Below are 14,159 nucleotides of genomic sequence, written 5' to 3'. Positions count from 1 at the left end.
CATAAACGTGCTGTGCTGGTTCTCTCTTCACTGTCTTCCTTTCTGCCTCCTTCAGGGACCTTGTCCTCAGCTGATCCCTCAGAGCTGGGTTCTCCAGATGTTCTTTCCGCATCTTCATCTGCTTCCTCATCAGCTTTCTCTCTTTTCAATCATATCTTCATCCTTAGCTTCTACTATGTAATAGATTCCCAAAAGTTTCTCCAGATTACACCTACTGCCAAGGTACTGCTTCTAACTTGGTGTCTTACCAACATCTCATACTCAATATGTAATAAATCAACTTTTTCTCAAGTCAGTATTTCTTATTTACATTAATGAAAACTCACTTCCCTTGGCCAGTGTATTTAAAAATCTCAGTTACCGTAGTACACTGCTGGTGTAGCCACTATGGAAAACAGCATGGAGTTTCTTCAAAAAATTAAATATAGAACTGCCATTTGACCCAGTGATCCCACTTCTAGGAATATATACTAAGAAACCTGAAACATCAATCAGGAAGAATTTATATACCCCTATGTTTATAGCAGCACAATTTATAAGAACTAGGGCCTGGAAACAGCCCAAGTGCCCATCAGTAGATGAATGGATAAAAAAGCTGGAATACTATGCAGCTGTAAAGAAGAATCTCTTACCCTTTGGGTCAGCATGGATGGAACTGGAGAGTATTATACTAAGGGAAATAAGCAAGTCAGAGAAAGACAAGTGTCACATGATCTCACTCATATGTGGAATCTAATGAACAAAATAAACTGATGAACAAAATAGATCCAGAGACACAGAAGCAGGGAACAGACTGAGGAATCTCAAAGGGAGGGTGGGGGTGGGAAGTGGGTGGGGAGAGATTAATTAAAGAATTTATATGCATATATGCATAACCCATGGACACAGACAATAGTGTGGGGAAAGTTTGAGGGGGTGGTGGATATGGGGTAGAAGAGATCAATGTGGGGAAAAGTGGGGATATCTGTAATACTTTCAACAATAAATATAAATTTTAAAAACTAAAAAATTTTTAAAAATTAAAATTAAAATCTCAGTTACCATCCTCCTCCTTACCTATTCAGTGTCTAAGTGTTCTTAAATCTATTTCCGAAAAAGGAAACTGTGGAATTATGTGTTCAAGAGAAGCATAATTTTGACTAGAGTTCACCAAGTAACTTGTTGCTTTTTTTAATTTTTAAAAAAATAGTTTATTGATTTTGAGAGAGAAAGATGGGGTAAGGGAGACAGAGTGAGAAACATCTATGTGAGACCTAAACATCTATCAGCTGCCTCCTGCACGCACCCTATGGTGATCAAACTGGCAACCCTGGGCATGTGCCCCGACTGAGAATCAAATTAGCAACCATTCAGGTGCATAGAGATGACGCTCAACTAACTGGGCCACACTGGACAGGGCCCAAGTCACTTTTAGACCTCTTTGATACGGTCATACATGCCTACTAAAACTCTGATCAGCAATATTTCATAATGAATCTAACAAATCAGGAATTTTGTTTTATTCTGGGATCATTTGAAAGTTTATAATAAAAGGCAATTCCAAGGTGTCAACTAGATAAGGCCGTTGTGGTTTTTTAAAATATTGACAGACTAATAGAGTGCGAGTTGGAAGCTCTTCTTTTGGTTTCAGAACATTCAGATCTTTTTTTGGACTTCCTTAGCATTTGTTTATTACCACCGAGGCCGCTTTGCAGCTCCTGCCTGGCACTGTAATTCAGCTGTTTATCACAGATCCCCTCAGAAAAGAATTCGAGGAATGAGTGAAATTCTGGGCAGTAACCCATTCCCCTTCCAACCTGCTGAAAGATTTTATAACTCACCACCAGTTTCCACAGGCACCATTCAGTTTTTAAATGAAAAGCCCATTATTTACCCCCATCCCTGCCTTGAACCATAGGGTACAAGCTGCATTACTTACTTTTTCCAGGCATTGTTATTTTCCATAACACTTCATTTGCAATAGCAAAATAAGGGGGTAACCCTGTCGTGCCTGTCTCTCTCACCCTCTCTCTCCTCCCTTCTGCCTCTCTCCAGAGAAGCCATTACATAGCCTGCCTTTAGACAGATAAAGACACAGTTGAAACACAGCTGTTCCCTCTTGACAAGTGAATGTCATTTCTCCCTCTTAGGGTACCACCCTTCTTGGAGCACAAAATACATTCTCCATTCCTGCTTGTGTGACTGTCCGCTCTTCTTCCTTTGGGGAGGACCATGCACTCTGTGGAGAAGGCTATGCTCCCTGCATGTGGTGCCAACTCTGACTCTGTTGGCACAGATGCAAAACCAGCATTGGAACAAGACAGTGTCAGCAACAAGGTCTTCATGGGGTTGGGAGAGGGGGGACAGATAGAGAGTGGCCCTGAGCCCTATCAGACAAGTGACGGCTGACTTGCATAAACTGGCCACTCAGTAGACAGCTTGAGGCATTTCTACAGGCTTAGGAGCTGGAGGAGTCTGACGACAATTCTGAGGCCTAATGGAGAGAGGAAAGTGGTGAGGAGAGAACAGGGTTTGGACAGAAATAAGGCCAGAGGGGTGTGCTCCTTCCTGTGGAGCTCCCAGTCACCACACAAAGCACCTCTGGACATCACAAAGGTTCCTCACAGCTCCCTGGCCACCTACCTAACCTCAATATAACAGGAACCAAGGGTGGTACTGACATTACTAACAGATCTACTTACAGTACTTACCCCCTCTGCTCTCTTACACATTCGTTTAAGAGTCCAGTTTATTTGAACTGGGGTCCGTGGTCGGAAACTCTTAGTAAGATTTTGTTAGGGGCTCTGATTCTGAATTCTAGTGCCTCTGACTGACTGTGTCTGCTTTGTGTCTGCTCTTTATGGGCTCCTCCCACACCAATATCTGAGGCTTGGAAAGCTGTTGGACAGATAGTATGTTCTCTCGGCCTAAGGGGATCTAGTAATTGCCTGTGGGACAAGAAAAGCCCGAGAGAGGAGGAGAAGCTTACACATTAAACAGGAACTTATCTAGATTCTAAGGGTATACATTTCAGGGTGACAAAAACCTAGAGAATGCAAAGCTTAAACATCCTTTATTGGCCTGACCAATAGTGATACAGATTGAATCAGCAAAAGCACATTGACCAATCTGATTAACCTATACATAATTAACAAATTCAATGAAAATAATGTTCAACTCCAATGAACAATAAATGTATGTTTTGTTATAGACTTAATTAAAAAATTACCTGGTCAATTTGGCCAACATATTAAATTTATTATGTATATGGGAACATTTTGGAGAGACACATGTGGTTCTTCACTTCAGCATCTCTGCTAAGGCATATCCTGGGTTGTTTAGCTTGTGTCATTCATCATTGGCGAGTTAGCCTTTTAATTTCTCCCATCTTATGAAGAAAGAGAATGATGAGACGAGTACACACGGAGAAGTTTCTGGAAATGGTGTAAAACATTTACATAATTTCCTGAGCCGTCCTCCAGTTCTTTGGTGATCTGGGCTGGAGAGTCAAGTGCACAGATGTGCTTAAGAGGCTAACAGTGCCAAGTGCCTCCAGGGCCTTGGAGGTAGATGTGTGGGTGCACCCAGCTCCCACAGAGCTGAGTCTGAGCTCACTGCCCAGATGGCTGCAATAAAACCCTCCTTTCAGAGAAAAGAAAAACATTTTAAAACAGCTCTCCTATGTACAGTATTATCACAGGCAAGCAAAGAAAACCAATTCTGAGTCACCCATTTAAATCCAAAGTGCTATTTTTAGCTGACAGTCTCAGCTGTTATTTGACACTGTCCTGATGTCTGGGCCTCTTGGCCAGAGTGCCAGTCATTTGCTGATCATTAATTGAGTGAGTGACTCCATTAATGACTTATTAACAAGTTTCAATTTGAGGCTGTGAGCTGGTGGCATAATGGTCTAGCCCCTTCTCTGCCGAATGATCAAAGTTCAGTAGCTAAGAAGCTGTGACCAAGCATGGCTCCTACCCACATCTTTCTCATCTCTGCTCTTTCAGAAACAGGCAGGGTTTTATCAAAGAGCTTTCTTGTTTGATGCCACTATGTAAGTGTATTTTGGAAAAAGTAGCATTTTTTAAACCAAGACATTTTGAAGAGAGCTGTTGTTAAAAGTATATAAAGCTGGATTTCCCCTAGTGATGTGTTTATATTCACCCAGACTTTCTGTGGCCCAAGTTTATTATGCATTCCCAGAAATTTGGCAAAATCTCCTGAGAAGGAACCTCTGGAAAGGTCTGCTTCTGTTTTTAGCATCTCATTTGTCCTCAGTTTATTCAGCAAGATCCTAGAACCTGGGGCCCAGGGAATGGCCAGGAAGGGGTCAGGATTCAGGACTCCCCTGGGGTGCTAGGCTGCCAGCCCCTTATGCATCCACCACGCTTTTTTGTATTTAGTGGATAAAGCCTTTCTCTTATTGGTACTCATGTTTCTAGATTCCAGCATAATGTGCCTGATGATTGCCAGGAAGTGTTTTTCACCCCAGGCTGACCAGTCAGGGCAGTAACCACAGTCTGGGAACCAAGTCTGAAGAAGCAATTTAATTAATCTTAATAAAATTTCACAATAAGTGAAAAATGTGGAAACTAGTTTTCTATTACTTAGTAAATTCAAAATATAGACAAAAACAACCAAAACCAGTTTTGACTCATATATGTCAGATGATTGCTTCAGGTTTTCCATTTTACTGTGTTACTCAAACGTGTTCCACCAAATGCAAAAGCTATGGTCTCCCAGTGCTTTATTTTCATCAAACACTTGAGCTACCAGGAGAGCAACTTGGCAATATGTGTCAAAAGTCATAAAAGCATGCATATCTTGACCCAAGTGATTCTATTTCTTGAAATGTTTTGAAATTTATCCTCGGGAAATAATAAGCAACTGCTGTATACAAAAATTTAGATAACTGAACAATCATCTTGAAGCAGCCAGTGTGTCCAACAAGAAATTTAGAATAAATCATGATTAATCCATGTTACAGAATACTGTGCACCCACTTAAAAGCTATACCTTTGAAGCACACCAATGGCAAATATTTCATATGACAAAAAGAAATTGTGTGGAGAAAGAGATAGACAGAGACAGAGACAGAGGATTGGGAAAGGGGAAGAGACTGGAAGGTGGGAGAGTTGAGGAGAACAAAATGTGAAGGTGAACGGTAGCACTGTGGATATGCGAGCTCACAGGGCAGGGCCGAGGTGTGGGCTACGGCCCGGAATGTTGAGATGAACAGAACAGACTCTTCTCGGGACTAGCTCACTTGCCCACTTGCTCAGTTCATTGGTGTTGGTAACCTATCAGGAGAATCTTAGAATCCTGAGAAGCAGGTAGGGGAAATTGTGGCAGATGGAGACCACACGCCTTCTGCTCAGACCAGAGAAACGTCTCTCTACTTACCAACTGCCTTACAGGGTGTTCTTTTTGTTTTTGGTTTTTTTGCTAATCCTCACCTGAGGATATTTTTTTCCATTGCTTTTTAGAGAGTTAGAGGGAGGGAGAGAGGGAGAGAGGGAGAGAGGGAGAGAGGGAGAGAGGGAGGGAGGGAGGGAGGAAGGGAGGGAGGGAGAGAGAGAAATATCGATGTGAGAGAGACACATCAACTGGTTGCCTCCTGCACCTGCCCTTGACTGGGAATCAAACACCAGACCCTTCAGGCAGAGACACTAACCACTGTCCAGGGATTACAGGACATTCTTAACGTGTTTGGTCACACTCTTCTTGAATTAAAACAATAATACTAATGAAGATTCCCTTATCGTAAAGCTTCCTTATAACTATAATATTCTGCTTCTTCCCTTCCCAGGCACACTTCTTGAAGGGATACTATCAAAATGTCAACTTTCTCAAGCTTATGCACAATCCTCAGTCCATTGAAAGCAGGCTTCGACTCCCACAGTTAACACATGGGGTCCTTGTTGTCAAATCCAATAGACTCTTTCATATTCTCTTCTACTTGGACCCAATACAGCTGTTAATCATTCTTTGTTGAATTTTCTCTAAAACTCTTCAAAGGCATCATTCTCACCTGCTTATCCTTCCATTCTTACCATTCCTTCTTTGTCTATTTTATTGGCACCTCCTACTAGGCCTGGTCATTCCCAGTGATCTTCTAAAAAATATCTTCTTATCTTTCAAGACTTGACTCCAAGTTCAATACCACTGTGGAGTCTTTATTCACCCATTCACACCCACACCTGTCTGCCTCTTCAGAGGTGTTTTACATGGATGTTAATAAAACTTGAGCATCAGGACACTTCATTAGCAAAGACTCCTTGAAGGGCCCCAAACGCCATGTGTGTATGAGGTTATAGATCTTTGTAGAATTTGAAGGTGTAATCTACTTTGATTATAATAAGAAGTGCTCTGTTTCTTTCCACTCTGCCCCCACCCCACTTGGCACATTTCTCCTCACATTGGGTGGCTTGGAGTGGCCGTGGGCATTTGGGGAATTCAGTTTCGGAAGGGTTGAGTTAGACATTAATTTGAATTTCATCGGATGCATTCATGTAGCTCATAATCGTTTCCATGCATCGTTAAGTGACACTAGCTATCCCGGTGTAGGAATGGTTTCTGGGAATACTCGTGCTGCCCACAGGGCTGACTCGCCCTGAACGGTGACACAGCAGGGAGACCAGAGGCTGCATCGTAATGAGAACAGCCTGTCCTCTGGGCACTGGGGCTACAAGGGCAGTTCAGGTAACAGGTACTGAGATGTAGCACATTTTATTCTGATCTTTAAGTATGTAAAATTGTAAGTGAATGAGTCAACCTTTAGTAACACTTAGTGAAAATGATCAGTAATAAAAACAAACTTTAATGAACTATGCTTGAGGAATGACTGAATTACATTTCTGTTTATGAAAAATGTTCATAAAGGATCATTGTCATATGAAGAGGTGATCAAAGAGTATACAGTCAAAATATATAGGGAAAATATTATAGAATTTTGTTATATGGCTAGTTATTAAAAATATTATGCTGGGTATTTTTCCCCTGGATTTTGTGATACTTGTGGTATTAATCAGATTTTTTAAATTAGGAATTTGTTATAATTTATTTTCTCACTGTAAATAAAGTTTCTCTTTTATACTTAAATTTATATTTGTAACTTAGTATTTTTCCCTGTAAGGGAGCCCTGCAAATTACATAAACGTCAGGTTCCGCAAGCCATCCCGGCCTCCCCTGCAGACCTGAATAGTAACCTCAGGTCTTCACCTTGTAGCTCCATTGCTTAGCCCAGGTCCTAATGCCTATTTCAGGCTCAATAAGTGTTTGTTGAAAAATATTTCATTACCAAACCTTATGATGTTACATTCAGGGTTTATTTTATCTTAATAGAATCAGAGGGAGAGAACTAAGGGCATCCTAAAAAGCCAGTCCAAATTCAGATGGAAGTCATTCAGCTGTTGTGTTTGTTCTTTGGCTCATACAGTACCTCTTAATATTGTGTCTCACTGCACCTTTACCTTGTCCCAGTTCCTAAGAAGCAGGACACGAAATAAAGGAGAAAAATGTAGGAATTCCTCTAATTACTACAGGTGACTTCGAGTATAGAGTGCACAAAATGAAGAAGAAATTAAAGAAGAGTAATGACAAATATCTGCCTAGGACCCCTTAAAACACTGAGCTCCCCACAGTCCCTATTTTTGCAGAAACTACCCAGCTGTTAGGAGCAGAGTCAGGGCTTAAACTCATCTTCAAACATCAACTCTTTTCCTTTGCTACTTTCCTTTGTCTTAGAGGCCTTGCTATTTCAGGTGATGAACTATGCCTGGAGGCCTAAATTATAGGTATTCAGTCAGTTGCTGAGGCTGCAGAGCACACACTCAAGTCTGGCTTTCTCCACTCAGTCTCCCTCTTTTCCCTGTTCTAGAGATAATTCCTTTCAATGGGACTCCAATGTACTCTCCTTAGTTTGAGTCTAATATTAATCTCTTTTTGTATCATTGGTACCTAATTTGCTTCTCTTCTGGATTCCATGATCAGACCCCTATGACCTCATCTCACCCTTGACTTCCACCCTAGCTCAAGTTCTTTCTTCCTTTGATGACTAGTCTTTTCCCTTCTAGATTTTTATAACCATGGAGATGCTGTCCTTTTGTCCTTTGTAGTTGTTCATCTGTCATCTTCACCTTCAGATCCTTTACCCCAGCAGCCCCTCTCTAGACATTACAAGCAAATTTCCTGACAATAATTCATATTTCGCTGACATATAGCTGCTGTGGTTTAATCCAGTTTATCCCCCATCCTCCAATCCTGTCAGCCATTTATAAATACATATAAAACTGGCATCCCCAATCCCATGTCTATAGACCACTCATGAACTCTATACCACCTTACTGACAGAGAGAGGGAGAAAGAGAGATTAGAGAGTCAATAAAAATAAATAAGGTAATCAAGATAAACAAAAGAGAGAAGGTCATGGAGACACTAGCCATGAAGAATACAGAACTCTCATATTCACTGTTCTAAATAAAATAAAAAAGAAGATTTGGGACAAAGGAGGGAGGGGCATGGGGACATCTAAAATAACATTAACAATAAAAATAAAGGGAAAAATGCATGGAAAAAAATAAGATTTGAAAACAAAGTTGAGAGTGGTCTGTCTTCTAGAGAAAATTGAAAAATAAGTCTAAAGGCTTAAAGTATAGAACAAATATTTGAAATGGGCAAAATAAACAATGTAGAATCTTACTCTGCAGTGGCAAAAAAAATGTCTCCCTCTGTTTGAGACTTATGACCAACTAAACTGAAGATGCAACTTCTGGGCCTTAGGGGTCCATATTGAACACAGAGAAGACCTAGTTACCAAGAGAACAGGTGTTGAGGGCAGATTACATTTCCAGCTTGTGAAAAATAAAGAAATGCATAGCTCTTCTTTCTGTACTGCATTTTGAAATGTGATATTTAAAAGAATAATAAATTAAAATAGAAATGCATTAGCAAAGAAATGTATAAGGTTAGAAGGGGACACAGTAAATTCACTTACATGAGAATTCTTTGGATTTAGGTTCAAAATATATTCAAGTCTGAAGATACAGGGACAATATATTTCAAAAGTAATACAAATATTTGTTTCTTGTTTTTGAATAAATTTGGTTTGACTCCAAGAACCAGTTACTCATAATTATAGGTTTTTCAGAATTATTAATTAAAAACTAATTAACAATAGTCTCAATCTGGATTTCTTTCTAGTTTCCTGGACAAATTGGCTATGGGTATTTCTTGAAAGGGAAATATGACAAAGTTGTGTTCCACCTTTTCAGAGTCTGACATTTTTTCACCATCACACAGGAAGCAAACAGGTTTTTTCCTACTAATGTCAGTATAAATTTGTGCTCAAAGAGTAGAACACCCAAGGGAGTGTCAAATCATGAGAAAAGGGTAGGCAGGAAATTAAAATCAGCATTATCTGACCTTGGCCAAATTTGGGGGATGGCATTTTGCACACATTGAGAATGCTTTTCTGTGTTTACATTAGAAAACTTTCCAACTTGATGTCCAGAACAACATATACATCTTTGACAAATAAAAGCTTCCACTTGGGAAAATGAGTCTCTAGGATTTTACTCCTCCCAAGTCATGTAAATCTTGGTGTAAACAAAGGCCAGTGACAATATACCCACTGTTCTTTGTCCCCATTCTAGCCCCCAACTAGGACCACAGTATTCCCAGGGCCTGGGTGCTATGTGCTAACCAAACAGAGTGACCCAGCACTGCTTTCTGCCAATTTTTAAGGAAGTCCCCAGAGCAACCTGTGCAGTAGAGAAATAGCAGAAGAGCACAACAAAAAGTACATTTTTTTCTGTTATATCCTAGATCCTGCTGGGTCCCCAGAAAGGTCCCCATGTTCAACTTTTCTGGCTGTTACAAAGAAACTCACCCTCATTCTCTTGTACCCCCATGTCCCATTCTGATATATGTGTGGTACTCTCAATTTTGGCATAATTCCCTGGCAGGGGAAATACAGATTGCATGATCTCTGAAGTTTTTTTCCCAAGAGAAGATTCAATCTTACAAAAAGAGTTGTGTTTCCTGGGGACACACTGAATAGCCCCACTGTTTTCTCAGGAAGCTATTTGTGTTCACTTTGTGCTTAACCAACCACACCCCCAAATAACTCAAGCAAGGAGGTACAGTAAAGAGTTCACACATGAATTGTTTTGGAAAATTTTCTGGCAAGAAGTGAAGTGTTCCAAGTTTGGGGCTACTTCTCGCATAAGAAAAGTAGGCATCACTTGGCAGACAAGTCTTTCAGTAAGTTCATCTCCACTTCTTTAGCTGCAGTGAAGGGTATTACAGCCATGAAACGAACTCCAGCTGAGGGCACCTTGACATATGGGAGCTAGTCAGCACAGGTCTCAAAGGGAATTTATGGATCCTGAGAATCAATTCATTGAAGAATTGGAGCCAGATTTTTTGAATCAAAGGTAGATGTCTCATATTCTAAGAAGTTGAACTAGTTCTGATAGTCTTACAAAACTGAGAGTATTACAATTCAGCGTATCAGTAAAAATTCATTTATATGGGCAAGAGTCAAGATTGAGATCACTGTGGCATTTGTAATCATGGCCATAAAATTCTTATGTAAAGACAGGTATATGTCTCCTCTCCATAAAATCAGGCTCTATGACTGCTTGACTAGTAGAATTCAGAGGAAGAGACAATGTGCTTGTTTTCATACTCAGGCCTTAGAGTTCCTGGGCTTTCACTTCCTGTTTCTTGGGATGCTCACACTTGAGATCCAAACACCATGCTGTAAGGAAGCCCAAGCAGCACATGAAGAGAACCACATGAGAGGAACTGAGGACCCTGGTGCATAATCTGGGCTAACCTCCCTGCTAATAGGTAGCACCAGCTTGCCAGCCATGTGAATGAGCTATTATAGAAGTGGATCCACCAGCCCCCAGTGAAGCTCCTCCAGTTGAACCCCATTTTAGCAGATGAGTTGTTCCTTCTGAGCATTGACAGAATTTTAGATTTATGATCAAAATAAACTACTGTTGTTTTAAATCACTAAATTTTAGAGTGAATTATTATGTAGCAACATATAACTAATAAAGTCAACTTGCCACAGGATATATTTTGGCAATTTAAATCTGAGGATTAAAAGTGATTTTTCCTTAATCCAGTTTTGATTTTGAAATCTAAGAAAACAGATTCAGTTTAAGAGAAAGCATATTTTGTAGCAAACATAAGTTTGATGTTAGTGTTTTGAAATAAGCTCTGTTAAATCAATATCCTGCATGTTTAAAATAAAAAACAATAATATTAATAATAAAAACATAGCACTACTGGCAAATTTAAATGACAGCATTACTTCTAATATGTGAGTCTTATTATTGTTCCCTTGACATTTTTGTCTTCAATTGCATATCTATTAGTGATGGACGATTTTAATGCTTTAATTTTTCTGTAACATTAGATTACATGGACAAAATTGTGATGATACGACCATTAAGATGGTCAGTCTGTTCCATGTTTCCATGCCTCTGATTCTATTTTATTCATTAGTTTATTTTGTCCATTAGATTCCACATATACATGAGATCATGTGATATTTGTCTTTCTCTGACTGGATTATTTCTCTTAGCATAATAATCTCAGACTGATGAATGGGGAGGGGAGTCTCAGGAAGAGATTAACCAAAGAACGTATATTCATATATGCATAACCCATGGACACAACAATAGGGTGGTGAAGGCCTGGGATAGAGGGGGGCAAGAAATGGGTGGAGGGAGGCAATGGTGGGGGGAAAGGAGAGACATCTGTAATATTCTCAACAATAAAGATAATAAATAAATAAGTAAATAAATAAATAAAAATAAAATGTTAAATGACTCAGCAATTTCACTTTTCAGTATCTGTTCAGAGAAGCATCCTTCAAGAAGACATATATAAATATGTTAATTGCAACATTTTTTATAATGGTACAAAATTCAAAGCAGTTTAATTTTCACTAATAAAGAAATGCTTGAATAATTAAAAAAAAAAAAAAATGTTCAGCCGGCAAGGGGCAGGATACATCAACACAAAACCTTATGAAATGTAAAGTAAATGAAACACAGCCTGCTGTGCTACAACACATCTCAAGTACTTGCAATAAAGATATATTCACTTATTTATCCATTCCCTCAACAAATACGTAATGAGCGCATCATTTAGCAAGCATCTACTAGTGGCTAAACATAAAGTTGGATAAGACGATGCGGTGAGTAACAATGAATAACAATATCTTGTGAAAAGGAACACTTTGTTCCTTTTTCGTATCATTTGGGTTCAAATACCTTCCGTTGTCATCTGCAAAGTCTTTCTACCTGTACAACTGATGAGCCTGGGGCTTATGGACCTCAAGCGATTTTCCCACCTGTCTCCAATGGGGCAGAAATTGCCTATGGAGACCCACACACTCCTGCAGGGTTCAGGAACTAAATATTCTGGAAAAGGCACTGCACTGGCCCAGATTTCTTTATAGTTTAGCCAGTGTGGTGGTATCTGTTATTTCGCTTGCTTGATGTTCCTCCCCCACTTGTGGTAACAATACCTTGATTCTCCTCTCAGGACCCACCATCAGTGCCCACATTTGCCGCTGCTGCTCCAGGTCAACTAAGGTGTCGAATACCATTCTGTTCTTCCTGGATACAATAATTGGTTAGAGTTGGGTGGGAAACACAGGTCAGGAAAATCTGGACCTTTTTTGTAGCTACCAAGAGTGGAAATTCTCTTTGACATGGGGTTGCAAGCCTGAGGGGTGTAAGTCTGGAGCTCATGGGGCCCTGCAAGGGGAGCGTCTGACCTGGAGTGAATCTAACAGAGGGAAGCAGAGTAGAGATGGGAGAGATCCATTAGGCACTGAGGCTGGGAGCAGGCTACATGAGCCAGTAATTGCCATCCTTTAGCTGAAGCTCATTTGAATAAGGTTTTCGTAAAAGATTCCTAAAATAAGCTGATCTATCAGATGAACCTATTTTAGGTCAAGAAGTGGTATATGGAGGTAAGTATGATTTGAAAGGGGAGGTTAAGAAGAGACCAGAGCTCTGGGCCTCTCCAGTGAGTGTGTTCCAGGCAGCTAAAGACAAACATGGGGGTCCTGAAGATGCCTGTGGTTGGGAGCTAAAAAAATAAAAAGGTAGTAGAAACCACTGTGTTAGGGGACTTCCAGAAATTCTCTTTACTTATACCCATGGATTCAATACTTTACAACCTTGCATACACTAGAGCCTAATTTTTTATAAGATTTAAAAAATTATCTACAACATGATTTAGTATTTTAAAGAACGTCCACACTAACATTTTAATTAATCCTTACAACTGCCCAATAAGTTTCATTATTACTTCATATTAGACATGACATAACCAAAGCCCAGAAGTAGAAGGACATGGACTTGGATCTAAGTTATCTGACTCTAGATTTAATGTCCTTTTACTACTCCATTCTGTTGAAGACAACTTAGATCAACTTTATTGTAATCTCACATTTGAAGCATTTTTGCTGGGGGGGAAAAGGGCTATCCAAGTGTTTCAGAAACTTATACCAAAGGAATATTGTAGGAACTAAAAGTTGTGTATTTGAGATGGCAAACTGAAAATAAAAACCTCTCTTTTTTATTATATCAGAATAATCAGATAATATTTCTAAACTGTTACTAGATTTTTCTGATTACATGACCTTTTCCACTCTTCTGACCAGACTAGACCACCAGGTGCACAGGCGGGTGAGAAGGAGTGGGTGGGGAGAGGGAAGACAGAGACTGTTAGCAGAGTTATAGGAAAGTTGACCCACACTGTTATTCCTGACAGGATTTTGCTGCAAGAAATCAGCTGAAGAAGTTGGCTTTGTCAAAGAGAAAGGATTTCCTAAATTAATTTTGCCCCATTTAACTAAGAAACTGACCAGAAGGAGAAAAATCATAGTTTTGTATAAGAAAAAGCCAGGGGTTCCCTTCTCCTCATGCCCTGAGGTTATGTGAGCCTCTCCCCCATTACCCAAACACCACCTTTGAGTGAGTGCCATGAAAAGGGGAAGAATTCGAAAGCCTGATCAATTATCCCAAAGCATTGATTTAAACCTAAGGAGACTGTTAAAATTATTGGAGCAAGTTGGACTAAAATTGATGTGCAAGTGGAGGAGAAACCACACCCACTAAGTTAGAGCCTCCTGAGGATTCTGCACC

This window comes from Miniopterus schreibersii (genome assembly GCF_964146895.1).
Source record: "Miniopterus schreibersii genome assembly, chromosome: 2".
Classification (NCBI taxonomy): Eukaryota; Metazoa; Chordata; class Mammalia; order Chiroptera; family Miniopteridae; genus Miniopterus; species Miniopterus schreibersii.
This window is presented reverse-complemented; position numbering follows the sequence as displayed.